The sequence below is a fragment of the Grus americana genome, chromosome 3 (assembly GCF_028858705.1).
Source record: "Grus americana isolate bGruAme1 chromosome 3, bGruAme1.mat, whole genome shotgun sequence".
NCBI classification, from domain to species: Eukaryota; Metazoa; Chordata; class Aves; order Gruiformes; family Gruidae; genus Grus; species Grus americana.
The window spans coordinates 50,171,750-50,188,818 of NC_072854.1; the positions used below are offsets into that span (position 1 = coordinate 50,171,750).

At 44.5% G+C, this 17,069-nt stretch overlaps 1 long non-coding RNA gene across 1 annotated transcript; it reads right to left on the reverse strand.

The window, feature by feature from the left end:
• Positions 1-597: 597 nt before the first annotated feature.
• LOC129203884 (uncharacterized) lies at positions 598-8,964 on the reverse strand. The gene is made up of 3 exons (XR_008576184.1): positions 8,843-8,964; positions 2,795-2,970; positions 598-696 (listed from the first exon to the last, which is right to left on the reverse strand). It is a non-coding gene; the product is annotated as an uncharacterized LOC129203884 (long non-coding RNA).
• Positions 8,965-17,069: the final 8,105 nt, after the last annotated feature.

Consider the following 17,069-nt stretch of genomic DNA (forward strand, 5'->3'; position numbering starts at 1 on the left):
ATTTCTGAACTTAACCCCTTTTCAAACTAACTCTCTACCTCCCTTGTTAGTGCCCAGCTCTGAACTTCTGAAGAGTATTTTTGTGTGAGTCAGGGTTCATTCACTCGGGGGCTTTTGTAGGACTTTCTTCCTTTCAGCCCTCAGTGTGTTACACCAATTAAAGGACGACGTGCTGTAAATGTAATGGGCCGAGCAGTGATTGTTTTTGACAAGCAACAAAACACATAGATCCACCCCTTAGATTAGGCCGTTGAAGGGAGGTTCATGCCGGTCAGTTTACTGAATAGTTCATGAACTGTAATTCTGAGGGCTTGTGTGAAAGAAAATGTCTCTCCCTTTCTTTTTTTTTTCCCCCCTCTAAAAAGAAGAAACACCAAGCATCTAGGGGGAAGGGGATGGCTGGGAGGGTGAGGGGAGTTGGAGGAGAGCAGAGGTGGCTTTGTCTTGTCATTTAGAAAGAAAAAAAAAAGAAGCTAACAGTCAAGCCACTTTATGTCACTAAACATGTCAGCCTCCTTTGCAGAGATGCTCCTCTCCATACATCTTTATAGGCAGCTTTGAGCTAATAACCTGCTAGCTGCTCCCATCCACACGGTATTTTTACCTGGGCCAGAGCTCCCTTGTAGCTGGACCAAGAAGCCTTGGTAATTCTGAGTTCATTTCACAGGAGGAAGAAAATGTGGATTAGAGTTGAACCTTTGAGGAACAGAAAGGACAAGAAATATCATCGTATCATATCATGGGCCTGATCCTGTTCCTCTTCAGCTCAGCGGGGAAAGCAAAGGGAGTAAACCCTCTATAACCTGAACAGGAGCTGAGTCAAAGGGGATTGGGAAATGGAAAATGATCCTTCCCCAAATGCCCAAGGGCCAAGAGGGTGCTGGGCTTGTGGATTTTTTAAGTCGAAGCAACCTGGATATTCCCAGGGAAGGGGTAGGCACAGTTACAGGTTGTGGAAAGAGGGGGAAGAAAGAGATGGATGTTTCTTCTTGAAAAGAAGTGAGTTCCTTCAGCCTTTCCTATGAAGATTATCCTGGGCACGTCACATTCTCTTTAATCCCAGAGGCATCTGCGGTCCTGCAGCTGCACGGGTACCACGTGTGGGTTTCTGAAGGGAACCACAATAGTGCAGCTCTGTTGGGACGAGGTGGGAGCAGATACAGCACAGAAATGTCTTCAGAGCCCTTTGGGAGAGGGGTATGCCTTAGTATGTGACCTGAAAGCCAGCCTGGGGGGTGGTGTCTGGGAAGGAAGCTACCTCGGGAGCTCCTGCTGAAGAAACCCAGTGTGATCTGCACTCTGCTTTTGCCTGGGCATCATTTCACCCCTGAATTGATAAGTTAAATAATCCATCTTGCTTTCAGATGTGCTGTTTCTCTAGACATTTTTTAGTGATTCCTAGAGTTTGCTAAATCCCTGTTAATTACTGCAGGGCCTCAGCAAACCCCGATGACACTTGTGGAAATGACGGGGCTAGCTGCCTTGAGCAGATCCAGAATTACTGCCGTGCAATAACCGGATCGCAGCTGTCTGGGCCTAGGCAGCAGCACACAGCAAATTTTTCTAACTCTTCTTCCCTTCAGTTCAATACAATGGGACCTAATTCCTGCAACACTTTTTTTGGATGCAGCAAGTTGTTTACACTGGTAATAAGCGTACTGTATGTGCTGTAAAATTTGTACTTGTTACTGCAGGAGATTAATGAATATGTGAATCACAGCTGAGGAGTTTACCTCTCATTGACTTCATTATGCAGAAGGTATCAGGAAACAAAAAGGCACGCGTGCTAACTTGTAAACAGAAGTACATCAGTAATTTTAGTCTGCAGGCCCCACTAGAGCAGACTTTACATCTGCTCCCCCAAAAGGACCATGTATCTCTCACCCTGGCACACAGACCGCGGTCATTTGAGGCCACAAATGCCACGGGAGACTGGGACGCTGCATAGACGATGGGCAGATATGAAAAGGGAGCTGTCTGACTCAGGGTTGTGAAATCTGCTCCCAAGGGAGGCAGATCAGAGCAGGGTGCAGGTCAGTGAGGACCAAGAGATGCTGCACACTGCGTGCCCTTGCAAAGGAAAAGATCACCGTTTGATATGTGTTTGACTAATAACAGTCCAAAATGCTGCAAAATATTGTGGCATGCACAGAAATACATGAAAGAGCCTCCTCCTCTATTTCCCACCCTTCTCAGCAGCAGGGAGGGGAGAAAGCTCCACCTGGTAAAATGATGTGGAGGTATTTCTGCAGACAGAGGCTTCCTGAAGAATTTCTTCTTCTTGTTCCTTTCTAACTAGGTCTTCCCAAAAGACTTAGCCTGGGAAAGCTAAGGAAATTCTCTTTTTTCAGGTTGGGAGACAATATTCAAACCAGCCAAGTAAAACAAGTTATAAATTTGTAAACATTTCTGTCATGCAAGCGGCCCGTTCTGGTTGCATAGCAGTAGGGTGATTCTCATTTGGGAGAGAAAGCATAACCCACGCAGGGGTTGCCAGTTGTACGTAATGTAGCCATCCTAAGCTCGTGCCAAACAACCTTTCTGCTATGCCAAACCATCCCAGATTTTGTGTAAATTTATTACACCAAGCACACAGCAGCTGTTTAATTGCAGAGAATTTAGGACAGGAAGTGAAGAATAAATCTGCATCCAATTGAATCCACAGCATGTAATTATCTGGAGCACAAATGGGTAAATAACTAAAACTAATGTGTCTAGGAAAATAAAAGCACACATATAGACACATATTTGTGTGGGGAATGGAAGTGTGTTTCATTCAAGTAAAATGACTCACTCGCAGCGTTCCCTTGATCTGGCTCCAAGTGTTTGCGGCGTGCCTTGCGATTCTCGCCTGAAGAGTGCTACATGACTTCAAAGCACGGTAACTTTTTTCCAGGTGTTACAGAGTGTTTTACAGCAGCAGATCCTCATGATCTCATGACTCGGAATAGTAGGCAGGAGGAAATTAGCCTGTCAATTAATCACAGAAATTAGCAGAGATTTGTGCCATATCAGACTGGCTGTACTCTCTTCCAAGGGGTGTAGAGGAATGAGCAAAGGCATTCACTTTTACCAGTGGAGAAATGACTCTGTTTGTGGCTTCCACTGAACTGGAGAAAAAAACAACTGGGAAGGATTCATTTTTATGTATCCCCTCTCAGACAGAAGTACAGCATTTTTTACACTTCCCGCAATTCTGAACTTTTCCCAAGGAGAGCAGAGAAGGAGTGTGGGTGTGTTTTCTCAGAACAGGTTTTAATTTTTGCCGATTGCTGTGAAAATTCATATTTGAAAAGACATCAGTAAAAAAGTGTACACTCAATGAAGGCAGACGGGCTGCAGTAAGCTGCCCCCCAAAAATGTGGGGAGAGCATTCTGGCTAGTAGATAGATGATTGGCAAGTAATGTAATCTCCTGGGGAGACGGGTTTCAGATCTCCTCCCCGAATCGATGTCAAAAGCCCTGTCCTGCTTATCCAAGTTAATAGGGTGTGAATACAACACTGGGTAGCTGCATGCAGCAGGACAGCTATAGTCTGAAAAATCTGTAACCAAGGTTTACTCATAAATGCAGTATCCAGAAAGAGTGCCTACTAATCCTCTCCCTGCATTTTTCCTCTTCTCCTCTACATAATTTTCTACAGCTTGCTTAACCATTTGGACACTCATGTTAACGCCGTATACTCATTCCCAAAGCTATGAGCCACTTGTGCAGTTTCTTAACTCCCAGGATTTCTCAGACAACCCACTGCAGGGGAAAAAAAAATTCTACTGAACTAATCATACACATTCCTTTTGTTGGCAGAGTTTATTAAAGATTTTTAATTTTTAATTTTTTTTTTGAAATGGAGGTATTTTTTGGAGATGAAGTAAATGGAGAGGATCAAAGCAATTTTTCATTACTGGGTGGCTGAATGATGGTTAGTGAGACTAGAGGAGATTGACTGTTTTGTAGAGAGATTAGCAGAATTCACATCGCCGTTGAATGAAAGGTGGAGGAGGCAGAAACCCTAAACAAGTGAATTCAATTACTTCTGAAAGGAATAGAGTAAATGAGGATTCTCTCTTTGGGTTTGCTCCAGGAAATATTTCTGAAAAGTTTGTTGAAGAATACCAGTCATCCAAACCCTAATTTTGCTATTATGTAAAAACTCCTAGCTCCATGGCAGCTTGTGATTTGGAAACGCTTCCCTTATTTTGTGTACACCGTTGGCATGTCACCTCTTCATTTAATTTCACTCTCAAATTACAGCTTGTTTGCACATGTGGCAAGGGTTTCAAAAGGAATATAAACCTGATCCCAAGCCCACCGGAGTTAAAGAACAGATCCTCCTCAGCTTCCCTGCATAACATTGGGCCGGGTTGTCGTCGGGGCGGTACGCTGGGGTGTGATTGCTGGCGCTGGGAGGGATGCTGTGCTCTGAGCTCTGGCATGTGCTGGCACAGCCTGTGACAGCCTAGAGTTCATGACCTGGAAAGTTTGGATTTTCAGTTTATTTGCTATGTGGTGATTTTGTAAGCAATATGGCACAGTAGGAAGTAACATTTGTTCCACAGGCTACTAAAGCAAGATCAATTGATTAAGAAGTAGCACGTTCTCGTTGCCAGCCTGTATCTCTGATGGGTCTCCCTGGAGCATCAGAGATCCCACAAGCACACAGCGCTCTCCCCTCTTTCCTGCTGCATTTAAGGGTGCTAAGCACAGAGGGCCTCCCAGCTTGCCTCCAGGCGTTGCCAGTGCAAGGACTAGGAGCTGAGGCAGTGACTCCTACAGGGCTAGGTAACGAGGAGGTACCCCAGGGGCATCTCAACCCTCATCCTGACATGCCAGAAGGCATTGCTGAACAGAAACAGAGTGGAGAGATAGTGACTTGCAGATGTTCGTTCCAAGCAGAGATTTTTCCTTTCCACATGTGCTGCCCCCCTGCCATCCCCATCATGGTCTCTTAACGCTGCAAACCTGACATACCCCCAATTCTTTCATACCTCCCACCCTGCCTCAATCTGTACCTGCCAACCTCTGTTCCCTTCAGGCATCCCCGGTGGGTACCACTGCCGCTCCCAGTTCCCCCCAGCTCATGGGACGCAGCTCCGTATCTTGGGTCCTACCAATCCCCCTCTCAGTTCTGGATGCCATAGGAAAGCCTCACAGTCTCTCAGCAGTCAGTTACTGGGTGAGATGCTGTGCAGGATGCAGGGGGAAAACCGGTCTCTGCCATTCACTGTCTCCTAGGTCATGTCCTCAGTTTATCCTATCCCCTCCCAGTCTTCCCCCTCATCCATTCCCACTGCAGCAAGTGGGGTTACATTTCATTCACTCCAACATAACTATGCATTTTGGCTGCATATTCTAGAGGTGTAGACAGGGCCTGATGTCAATCAGAACAAGGTAACCTTTGAGAATCCATCTCAGCTTTTTTTTTTCCCTCTCTGAAAAAGTAAACAATATTTCCTTTTTCCTGAAACTGAGTTTAAGGTCTTATGCACACCGCAGAGCTGGCAGAAGTCAGGAAGGTGGCTCCTCTCTGCAGCAGAGTATAAGAGAACTGCCCTAACCGAGTGTGTTGGGTTGACCTCGGGTGCAGGAGAAGGTGGCAAAGGGTGACTGTGTAAGGAGCTATCTTCCCAACTATTTCCAAGGTCTGCTCTTGGAGGATGTGTCTTGCTCCTACATCGAAAAGCAACACTCAGAAAACCAAGTTGCTGGGAAAAACAGCTCACTTACTTAGCAGAGCAGAAGAGCACAGAAGAGCCGAATCTGCAGCTGGGGGGAACGGGTGTTGTTCCATGAAAGTAAATGAAGCTATGCTGATTTCTCCCAGCTGATGACATGACCTACAGTTGTAGCTGTATAATGTGTGCTGTATATGTGTGCTGTGTACAACCATGTAGCAGACTCTCTCCCTCATCGGGGACGTTCCTGATTGCAGGAGGAGTTCAGGAGACCAAAAGAAAGTCTTGGGCTTCCTTTCTACATCCCTTCTCTAATAAAGCCTTAACCAGCTTCTTCCTTACTCTTGTATGTCTAGTCTATCCCAACAGCTTTATTATTGCAAAGAGCTCATTTCTTGCTAAATTTCTTACACTTTTTTCTAGTGCTTTACTCAGCACTAATAGTTTGCCTAAGATTTTTTTCATTCTCCAAATACCTGGCAGTTCCAAAACTCTTGTGTAGCTCAGAACTGAGCTATGAGGTATTTCAGATCAGCTTGTACCAGAACAACCACCAGATTTTACACCATTTTCTCTTTAATCTCTTTGTCACAATGGCAGTTCTTCAGTACTCATGGATAAGTACATTTATCAATAGATTTTCTAGTTACCTGACATGCTACATCCAAGGCAGAGTCCTTGGGAAGTATCTACATTTCTCTGACATATCTGATCCTATGCCCAGTAGCATTCAGGGCACCCACCAGAAACCTTTGCACCTGAACACATTATGGAAGTAGAGAGACAATCTTCTCTTCCAGAGTACCTCTCCTGAGCAATCTGGCTCAGGGCAACATTTGCAACCAACTTCCACCAGGCAGCTGGGACAAGGTATCTGTGTGCCTGCCTTATTCTGGGACACAGCTGTGACTACAAAACCCCACCATTTCTCCCATTTCCAGGCAAACTGCCTCTCTGAACTCCTGTTTACAAAGTCTCTGGACTGCTTAGACCATTGTTGATATTAGATCTTTATAAAGCTTTATGAATTAAATATTAAATCTTCAACTTCACAAATCCCTTGTGTTCTTATTTCAGAGCAGCCTCTAGTCTACAGGGACTAGTACCTGAGCCTACACGAAAGGGGTTTAACATTGGATCTACCAAGACAAAAGCAACCCTAATTCTGAAAGTGGTTGAGTCTCACACACCACTGCAGTTGGTGTCTCTTTCTCACCCAGATTGTGTCGTGTCTCTGCAACACTGGCAAATCCACAAATAAGCCCTTCGTAGGAAATTCAGAGCCCCACAAACCTCTGCACATCTGTGACTGCCTGGGAAATTGCCCAGCCCCATGCACAGCCATATTTTTCTTTTTGTTAGGGAAAACTCTCTCATCGGGTTGTGTGTCCATGAGAAGGTGCTTCTTTTCAGAGTAACTCTCATTTCAGGAAGCTTAAGTTCAGTGGCAGCCTTGATCTGATCCCAGGCTGGTTGTAAATGCAGTCTTTCTTACCAGCAGTCTCCGAGTGTGCCCAGAGCCATCTCAGCACAGCAGACAGGCTGAGAGGGACCTATTTTGCAGTGACTGCTTCCAAGATCACTCGGTGTCAGCCAGAAGCCGGCACTTTCAAGTGCTGCCTACTGACGCAGTAGAAATGCTGTCTCCTGCCTTTCACCCCTGCTCTTTGCTTCCACTGCCACTTGCCAATTCTTCTTAAAACCAAGTATGGAAACCAGACTGAAACGCTGCAATATCCAAGGTGTTATCAGTTCACAACAGCAGTTGCACCTACTATGGCATTATTTCTTTCAGCATGTTCTACCGTACTGCACACGCTATTGTCTCCCTTAACCAGACCTGTGGATGACATCCAAGTTACTGCTGAAGGCACCTTTAGGTCTTCAGCAGTCTGTACAATGCCTTCTGCTCATACAGTGTGGGGCAGTTTAATGTGTCACTGCCTCTAAAGATGAGCCTTGAGGCTTCATTATGAAGTAAAACCAGTGACTTCAGGACTCAGAGGAACCATCCTTGAACCCTTACCAGAAGCACAGCTTCATAGTCTTTTCCATTAACTAAAGCCATTAAAAGACATCCTGACTCAGTGCTCACCCTTTCTCTGTTTGCTGCCTGTAACTCACAACTGCATAGTTACCATACGCTCTGGCTGTGACTGTGTTAGCAAGCACTTTGACTCAATGGAGGACTGAAAAAATTATTGGCCTCCAAATCTACACTGCATGCAGCCTGAGGCGTTTCCTTTGTACAACATTTAGTCAGCTTCTCTGGGCCAAACACCCCACCACACAAGTGGACAGGATGCTTGGAGCATGTTTGGCGGGCATCTGAGCTTCCCAAGTAGTGTTCTCTGACAGAAGACAAACTCATACACACTACAGCTGCTTTATCGCTGAGCCAACCTGCAGCAAGTGGGGGTCATCACGGGATTAGCTTCAAAGCTGCACTGCTCCTCCAAAGCAACCTGCTTATGCAGGTGCTCCCCCTGATGCACAGCAGCATTCACTGCCAAGCTTTCCCAGATCTCAAGGCACATCTTGGATCCTCCCCAGCTCTCTTTTACTAGCAGAGTACAAACTGTTATGATGCCTTCTTCTCTTATAAGCAAGGTCACTCATGCCCTACAGATCAGATACTTTCAGCTCATCTACTACATCCATGCAACATCTGCAAGGGTGCCTGCCTAGACCCCACTGTTCAGAGACTGGCCTTTCACACCAAGCTGTGGAGCAGGCTGCATGGTCTCCACCATGGTCTCTCCTCACTTCAGCCCGTGCTCACCCAATGATCTGTATGCTTAGCTGGTGCCCACTGTCCCCAGAGCTGGTAACCCCTCACACATTTGGCCACAGCCAACCCACCAGCCTAAGATGGCTAGGTCAGCAGCTCTGATACCTGTACTTTCACGCTTTCACTTTCAGGCTGCAACTTTTCCCCTTCAAATCTGGGCAAGAGCTTTGGTTTCACCAGTTACTCCATTTTGGCTACACTCCAGGCTATCCTTATTACGGTATTTCCCTACCTGCTCCCTTTAAATAAGCAGTTAATCGGGCTGCTTCCACTGCAAGCATTTCCATTACCCAAACCGATCATATCATTTCTTCTAATCCCTCAGGAGCATCACCAGGAGGATTCCTGTCCTGCACAGCAGACTCTCGCTCATACTCACCCTGTCAGCAGCAGTGGGCTCCTGTCTCTCTCCCCGCAGCGATGTCCCCTTTTGGTGTACAGCTGCACCCGAGCCCTGTGGCAAATTCCAGCATCTCTCAGAACGTCTCTGGCCTCCTTTCGCAGATCTTTGCAGGCCAGGGCCAGCTGAATCCCTCTAAACTGGTCCATTGCCAAAGCATCTTGGCAGCCCTTGCTGGAGGGATGCCAGGAGAGAAGGCTCCTCAGGTTCCCCCCCAGCTTAGGTAGATTCTTCCCTTTGCTTCTCTGAGATCCCCGCTGAGCCCCAGCCTACCGGGCTGGTTTCTGGCTTCAGACTGTGTATCCCAGTTTGGAAATGGAGTGGACAACTGAGCCTTTTTTTGCATGTAATGCTCCAGACCTGTTTGGTTCCTGGGAAACACTGTTGCTGTCCATCTTCTCTGCCATTGATTTGGTCTACACATTAAATGTTGACAAAAAGGTTCCGGGCTTACCTCCTCAGATCATTCACTGCAATTTTTTTGGCAGTTTCTTATATACTGGGACAGTTTGTTTGACTTCCTCCCTTCTGGTTTCTGCAGTTGAGACAGCGTTAGGTAAGGCTAGGCAACAGAAGTCCTCCGACAGCCTTAATTCCACATAAGGTTTCTGACTTTTGCAACTTTCTGATTTTCTTGTGCTGTCGGTATTTTTAGCTTTTTAAATCCTCACTGCTGTCCTGCTCAGTTAGTAACCTCCAAGCTTGCCAAAGATTCCTTGGCCTCCCCTGTCCCCGGAAAAGCTGCTGGTCCTCAGCCATCTGGTTACTGGTTCCTTATTCATCTATTTTGAACTCATTCCAGCTTCTGCTGCCCCCAAAAAATATTACCTCCAGTCTCAGGCCATCTCCCAAGCCTTTCAGCAAAGCCTTCAGATGTTGCTTTAATCCCCTCTGCAAAGTCTCATGCTCTTTTCATGGGTCTTTAGACCTCATTTTAGTCACTTGTGATATCCTCCATTTCTGCAGGTTTTGTTCACAGAATTCCACAGGAAGTCTCAGTGCATGGCAGAGCACAGCATTCCTGTTTTTCTTTCTCTACTGGAAACAGCTCATTTGATATAACCTAGAATTGCATTTGCCTCCTTGGCAACCCTATAACTTCAGTGTCTCATGGTCAGAGCATAGTCAGTAATAGAAGGAGGTCTTTTTTATTCCCTTTTGCATTTCTACGTAATGAACTTCTGGCTTCAAGCAGAAACCCTTCAATCCATCCAGAAGGGCATTCTACATGACTGCAAATCATCTCCATTCTACTTGTAATGGCCATCAGGTCTTCCTGTTGGATATTCCTGTTCTCTGCATAGCTGATGCAGCTATGTTTTGCCTCCAGATATTTATTAAAAATATCAATTGGGCACCTTCTTGAGAAACTCCAGGAGGGATTTTCCTTGATCTGGCAGCTCCCCTTTCAGCATAGACAACTGTCTCCTCTTCTCTAGCCAGCTCCTTCTCCACCTTATAGCTCTGCAGTGATTCTCCATTCCTCCTGTTTAGCTCATGACATCCTACAAGGTGTTACACTGAAATCTAGATATGTTAGTGTCCCTTCACTAGAAAATGCTTCTGGTTTAGCTACAGCACTCAATTTCAAGGTTGAAATTGATGAAGCTGTTGTCCAGATCCCCTTTATACTCCAAGGAGGGGAATAGGCATGTTGAGGGCACCGTTCATTTCATCTTGACATGGGAGTCTGAAACAGGTCAAAAAAACAAGCTTTACAAGTGTTCCTCTGTCCGTCCCTTGAACAGAAAAAGACACTCGGGACACTAAAGTAGGAGCAGATGCCTAAAGCTAGGTGGAATTATCAAACCCCTAGATACTCAGGCTTCCCCAGAAATCCCTTCCATGATGCTTTTAGAGAAGACTTTATCAGGGGAGAAACTGTGCAGGTAGCCAAAACCAGGCTCCTAGACACCCAGAGAACTTCCTGCAGTTTTGGCTGGGCATCTTTTGCTTTGTGTCCTGTACTGATTCTGTCCTGTGCTGTTTTAGGAAATTTAAAAATAAGTGGATTTAAAAAAAAAAACCACAACAACAACAAACAAACCACTTCCCCCCTTCTCAGTCACTCAGTGCTGCTATATTAAACACAGTTAAAAAGTAATACTACTGTGCACCCTTTACCAGCCTTCTCAAGGCTGTATTAACTATATCACTGTCAAATTGTGTTTGCAATGATTTGTGTTTGCTTTGCTCCTAGTCACAGACACCAAGGGGAAAAAAAATCACGTGAAAATCCAGTAAAGTTCCAAGGTTACAAATTCTGGCTGCAACTCCAGGAGCATCAGCTGAGGAAAAAAATCTGTAAGTCACCTTCTCATCATTCACATGCTTCTTATAGCTATAGCTACAAGAATCTCCTCCTACCCTTGAGATTTCATCCTGTCCATGCTCTCGATAATGTCTCCATTAGTAATGCACTGCTTACCAGGGGTTTTGTACAAATGCTGTTCAAATGTTGCCAGGAAATTCATCGCAGGAGTCCTGTAGTTAACACTGACACCAGCTCTCCACCCTCATGTGCATTTTAATATGGAAGCTACAGTGATACAAAAATATGTCTAAGCAACAGACACCCTGTGTTCACCTACCCAGAATGATTTCCAAAGCCTCCCAAAGATGCCACCTTAAATTTAGGAAACTCTCCTCTAGTCGGAGACCAAAGCTCTCAAAGCCACAGGACTGCTACTAGAAGACAAAAGGCAGTAGGAAAACATATAAAAATCCACAGTAACTCTTGAACAGCCACTGCTGCTCCATAATAAAAGAATAATAGTGTGTGGCCCTCTTATAGCACTTTATCTGGGGATCTCAGTGGCTACACAATGGGTGAGTTAGTTTGTCTCTTAGCCTAAAAGAGAAAAAGGTCCAAAACAGAGCTGTGGGAACACAACGCCTCTCCAGGTCAAATCACAATTCTCTGGGAGCTCTTCAAAGCATGGAGAAAGCCTTACTCATGGAGTATACCTTGCACCATTTCCCTTTTGACACAAGAAGCAGGACACAGAAAAGCTGAGGGTCCCATGGAGCATATCAGAAGCAGCTTGGCATTTCTTTGCTACTCTTCCTGTGCTGATACTTGCTTTCAATATGACAAATGCTAAGTAAGTTTGAATTATTTTATGGGAGAGCTTGAATTATAGGCTATATATAAAAGAAAATACTATCTACTGCAGTGTACAGAGGGATATAGACGATAAGGCAAATGTGTGCCCTCTGCATATTAAAACTTGTTTCTAAAATGTAGCCATTTTTTCTTGGTATTTCACATTTGAATTCTTTTTGGTAGAGAAATTCATGCTAATGTGAAGAAGCTTTTAACCAGAATATGAGGTGCAAGAATAAGTACAAGATTTTTTTAGCAGCTTGTTGGTCTTTAATGGCCTAAAACTGTGTATAATTTATCCTGAAGAAGACCAGTGAATTAAAGTATTATTCATCCAATTGTTTTATTTTTTAAATCTTTCCAAGACATTTTGTACCACGTGTTGCATAGGATATAGTCCTTTAGATAGCCAAACAGCTCTTAATCCACATTTTTTAAAACCCTCAAACCAATGGCTCCAGGCTATAGGTTCCAGGACCTAGGAGCTGGGACAGCATTGCATTAACATAAACATCCTAGGTTGCAGTAGCCCTTGTCTTTGCCTTCCTCCCCTGGAAGCTGGTGGCTTCCCATGTTCAAACAAAACGCTTCTTCAATGCTAGGTCATTTTCCTGGTTATAACACTGAACAGGCTGGACTTGCTGTAATCACTGTCCTTGACATAGCTTATTCAATGTGTAGGGAAAAATGGCAAAACTAAACCAGTAAAGACCTCCACCCAGCCAATTCTCCCAGTAGATTAAAAAATATACATGCTAAAATGCCAGGACTGTCTAACATTTCACTTGAAATTCTCCATAGCAACACCACTTTGGGACTGTAGTGGGAAAAAAAGAGTATAAAAAAATCTAAGGTCTTCAAAAAGACCCTTCAACTTTAAAGTGAATGCATTTGTGGAGAAATGAAGGGTCTGTTGTGCAGATGGCTGCTTGCTCTCATTGCTAGAAGCAGACAGTCTTCGGTTAGGAGGGAAGGGGAGTCAGATAGCATATTACCATGCAGAAGCAGCAAGCTCTGCCTATGATGACTGCAATATTAACTCCCAGGGCTTCCTGCGGCTGAGAGGCAGCAGCGGCAGCAGCAGCAGTGAGTTTCACTTGCCCCCTGCCCCCCACCCCCAAGCTTCCAGGTTCAATAAAGATTACATCATGGAAAAAGTATGCCATGTAAGCCTGAGAATCAAAGCCGTCACAATTGGCGGCTGTTTAACTGTAATGTCGCTGAAACACATACTCCCCCTACACGCACACACTTTCCCCTTCACCCCTCCCATCCCACCCTGAACCCTCCGCGTCTCCTACGATTAAGGGTAGTATTATTGGGGAGAGGAAAATCTGATCAAAACTGTCGACCGCCAACTGCCGATTTTCTATGGATTCAATAAAGGCCACCTTAATGATTTCCCTAATTAATGGATGACATCTTTGGCTGGAGGAGAGGCGCTGTATTCTACTCTGCCTTAGTCTTTGTTAACCTTCTAATTAACTTTCGTAGGTCACCCAGGTCTCCCAAACCTAAAAGTGAAGAGAGCCATTGTGCTAGAAGCAGTAAACTTACTTTTTCTGCCTGGGTACTTAAAAGGGAGAACGATTATGGGCAGGGAAAAATAACTCCATTTAAACTCTTTGTGACTGCAGAGAATGCATAGGTCCCTGCCTTAGAAAATAATTGAAACACCTTTTATACCAATATTTGCATGCATAATAAACCAAATTAGCAAATATGCATCTAAATTCAGCTGCGGTTTCAAATTGGTTAGGGATTTGGAGGGGGTTTGGTCTTTTTTTTTTTTTTTTGGAATGTGAACTTCAGTGGGTCAACAAAAGGAATTGGATTTCTTGAGCAAATTGCAACTGCAGCAGCTATCAGCTTTTACACGGCATGATCTCCAGCAAAGACTCTGGGCTAATAGTACACACACACGCATTCTAATACTATAATATTAGGCCAGATTAATCCCTGTGGTAAGACCATTGAAGTCAATGGAATTGTATCGGAGATGAATTTGGTTCACTGCCTTTTGTGGAATCTAATATGAATTGACCATTGAGCTGAAGGCATCAAAGATGATAAATGCAGCCCTCTTTCAAGCAGTCTGATGCAACCCAAAAAAGGGCAGGCAGAAGGCATTTAGGATGGGTGGCCTTTTCTTCTGTCTACAGCTTTCTCAGGGAAATTCTGCCCTCATTCACGCCCATTGACTGAAGTCAATTAAATTATTTTAATAAATTGTAATTAAAATTCACAGTGTACAATGAAAGATTGAAACTTCATAGCACAACTTGACTAATAAACCTGAAGTTAATTGCTTCCTGAAAGTAAAGATTGAGAGTGCTTCTTTGGCTTATGGAAGAGACATGAAATTAATTGTTCCTAGTTTTCCCTACTCAGCAGAGAACAACAGAGCAGGGTAGAAGAGAGTAATAATTGCTTGCCAGTATAAACATACAGATGTACATCCCTGCACAAATATCTGACTGTGCAACCCGTATTCCTGGACAGAATGTACTGAGCTTAAAATTTACATTGGGGGGGAAAAAAAAAAAAAGGAAAACAAATCTAGGACAGAATAGTTTGGAGAATTTTTTTTAATTAACTGAGGAGGAAGCATGATACAGTAATTAAAAGAGGCCCAAAAATCAGGCTCTCTCCACTCATATCCCCCACTGCCATTGGTTCACAGTGGAAAATGGGCACTTTGACCTTGATTCAGTTTCTCCATCCTTACAAGACTTAACGTTTCACTGAAGTAGTGTTTAAAAAAGGGCCTTGAACTGATGGGGTATGAAAGCTGTAGACATGCAAAATGCAACATGCTAAATCAAAAGTCTGAGTTTTTGAATAGCCAAATTCTTTTTTTGATGGTTTGGTTCTGCCACCATGTACACATCTTCTGATGGAATGATTGGTGTGTAAGATGGTGTCCACTGCTTATTTGCTCCATTCTCCAATCCAGTGGTGTAAGGTGCATTAATCATCCTCCCAAGAGTCCCTTATATGTCCTAGGAACAGCCTGGTGGTAGATATATAACACTGAGCAAATTTCATAGAATCATAGAATGGTTTGGGTTGGAAGGGACCTCAAAGATCATCTAGTTCCAACCCCCCTGCCATGGGCAGGGACACCCTCCACTAGACCAGGTTGCCCAAAGCCTCATCCAACCTGGTCTTAAACACTTCCAGGGATGGGGCATCCACAACCTCTCTGGGCAACCTGTGCCAGTACCTCACCACTCTAAAGAATTTCTTTCTAACATCTAATCTAAATGGACCCTCCTTCAGCTTAAACCCATTACCCCTTGTCCTGTCACTCCACTCCCTGATAAACAGTCCCTCTCCAGCTTTCCTGTAGGCCCCCTTCAGGTACTGGTAAGCTGCAATTAGATCTCCCCGGAGCCGCCTTTTCTCCAGGCTGAACAACCCCAACTCTCTCAGCCTGTCCTCATAGGAGAGGTGCTCCATCCCTCCGTTCAGCTTCATGGCCCTCCTCTGGACTCTCTCCAACAGCTCCATGTCTCTCCTGTACTGGGGCCCCCAGAGCTGGACGCAGTACTCCAGGTGGGGTCTCACAAGAGCGGAGTAGAGGGGCAGGATCACCTCCCTCGACCTGCTGGTGACACTTCTTTTGATGCAGCCCAGGACATGGTTGGCTTTCTGGGCTGCAAGTGCACACTGCCGGCTCATGTTGAGCTTCTCATCAATCAATTATCCCAAGTCCTTCTCTTCAGGGCTGCAGTTTGAACCGTGATACCTTACAAAAAGTATCTTCAGTTAAACATGTCCTCTATGTTTCTGCCTGCGAGGTCCCGAAGAAGGTTTGGCTTCATGTGAGTTTGATTGGTGAGGAAAGACAATCAAATGACATGTATGGGATGAAGATGCAGAAGAAAAACGGTATGCTTTCCCTCCCTCTGGAAGTCATTGCTACCAAACAGCTGGAGGATGGATGGTGGTCCAGGGCTCTACCCTGCTCCAGCTGAACATCGCAACCAGGCAATGTTTTACTTGACCATTCAGACGACAGACATTTTGGGAGACAAGTGATCCCACATCAATGGTTAGGTATTGCCCTTTATAGCTTGATGAAAGCTTTCAGGACCCCCAGCGTCAGACTGTGCCTCAGGAGTATTTGTACTAAAGCAAAAGGTCTTCAGAGAAAGGCACCACCATTAAGGTTCTCAGGAAAACTGGGTTCATTCTCAGGCACCAACACAAACCTCCCATGTGACATGGGGCCCAGGGGATTCATCTCACCTGACTTTTCACATCCATGTGAAGATATCTGCATCTGAGCCTTGTGAGACTGGATGCCTTGAGAGTCAGTGGAAGGAAAGATGTCATACAATTACAAACCCAGAAGTGCCTGTTTGGGATCTCTGGTACAAGAAGGATGAACTGTGCCCCAGCAGAGTTTTCTCCCAATTGACTATGAAGAGTCCACACACCAAACTTGAACATTTGCAGTTAGTACTGCAAATGTCTGGTTTGTGGTCAGATGAATCCCACCTTCAATCCCTCTGCACTTCTGTTCCCCATTTGTGAGATGGAGATAATGATACTTCTGTTCTTCTATTGGCCTTTTTGCCCTCTTAAATAGTAAGGCCCTTAAAGACCTCTCTGGGATTCACCTGGCAGGAAGTAGACAGCTACTTTTAGGATGTCTACTAAATTGGTACTTTTACGATGCAATTAATCTCACCCAAAATTCAAAATCTAGAATAGATCTGAGGAATGCATCATAAAAATGCCTTTTTCTCAGCGTAAAGGGACATGAAGATAACCAGTTTTGCAATTCAGATTTCTAAAGTCAAGTCAAATTAATCTCCTCTGTTTGTTTATACAAGAGAGGGCTCTGATGAAAATAGTTTAAATATCTTGTAATACTTTTTTAACTGCCTTTGCATCTTAAATAATCCAATGACTAATTAATTGGGAAAACCTGCTTAACACTCAGTAGAACAAAGCATAAGACTTCTTCCTCAGTAATGAACATGACATGTTAAATCTTGCCATATCAAACTAAATAAATGATCTGTGGAAATATTTCACAGCAACTGAGACATTCATTATCTCTCTTCTTGACACAACTCACAGGGTTGT